The following is a 1366-nucleotide window of genomic DNA, read 5'->3' as shown; positions in this document are numbered from 1 at the left end:
AACAAATCATTTTTGTAATTGTTGGATGTAAATTTAAATTGGTATTAAAATGTTTCGAAAGCGAAACTATAAGAGGCAGATCATGCTGAAATTCCAGGCACAATATTGAGCAAATACAATTGGACGGTATGGAATAATATTTTGGTAAAATTTTATTTAATGTATTGTTGCCGCGGCATTAAACCGAATTGAGCGAGTTTAACTCTCGCGATGATTTTCTGTCGCGAAATATCGGTCAAGCTGTTTTGAATCAGTGTGTTAGCTTTTTTGATTTGATTGCTTGGTTTTGCTTGAGTCGTTGAAATAAATCGTGGAGTTCTACGTGGATTTAAGAATTGGGACAATTATGTTTAATTCGTGATTAAAATCTTATGTTCCGGTAGATTAGGGGTTCAAACTAGCATCTGAATTGTTAAGGTTAAGTCATGTGATGATTTTGAGTTTGTTCCCAGCTTTAGGAGGAGACACAGAATATCAAGAGTTTTGGTCACAATCTTGGGCTGGGTTGATATCCGGCCTCAACAAAATTACCGAGTGACCGTCAATCTGGTCCGTTAGTACCGTCACGAGTTGATCCGGTTGCTGATTTGGTGGGCTCATGAAAATATAAAATTTGAATTGACCTTCTGAAACCCGAACTCGCCGTCATCAGCCTTTTTAGGCTGTACTTCATGGAATTATCCATCAAATTCACGCCCATAAAGCGATTCCTGGCAGAACTTTGAGGTCGGTTCCTTGATCCTTTTGGTTGCGGCGCTAGTCTCTTCGCAACTCCACTCGCGACATTTCAGTTTGATGCCGCGGCGAAATTTTGTTTTGGTTTTGAATGTTGACCGAGCCACGTAGCCTAGTGGTAACGCTTCCGCCTCGTAAGCGGTAGATCGGGGTTCAAATCCCGGCTCGGACCAACACAACTGGTGATCTTTTCCCTTCTGGATTCGATTGCTTAGTAAAGGGAAGGTAGTGTATCGTCACAAACTGGACCTTATCACGACACCTTAGGGAGGCGACCTATGGAATGTTAACATTAACCTTAACATGTTAACATTAAGTTGAGAATGAAACTGCCACTGAATCCGCTTTGTAAATGCCGGCCCCGATACTCTTCACGGGTGTTCCCCTCAGGAACAGGGAAAGATTTACTTTTTTACTTTGAATGTGACATTTGAGATACACTCAGAAAAGAAACAACCCAAAATTGCTTCGCGAGATGAAACACACTCGCGCTGTTATTTCGATTTATTTCCGAAATCACAATATTTGAAGGGAACCTTTTGAAAAGTCCAAAATCAAACTTTCTATGTGTGTTGATTTTCAGAGGCTGTATCCATAAGCAACTATAATTAAAATCTTCAAAATATTAGAA

This window comes from Culex quinquefasciatus, chromosome 2 (genome assembly GCF_015732765.1).
Source record: "Culex quinquefasciatus strain JHB chromosome 2, VPISU_Cqui_1.0_pri_paternal, whole genome shotgun sequence".
In the NCBI taxonomy this organism is placed as follows: domain Eukaryota; kingdom Metazoa; phylum Arthropoda; class Insecta; order Diptera; family Culicidae; genus Culex; species Culex quinquefasciatus.
The sequence above is the reverse complement of the archived record's forward strand: the minus strand, read 5'-3'. Positions refer to the sequence as shown.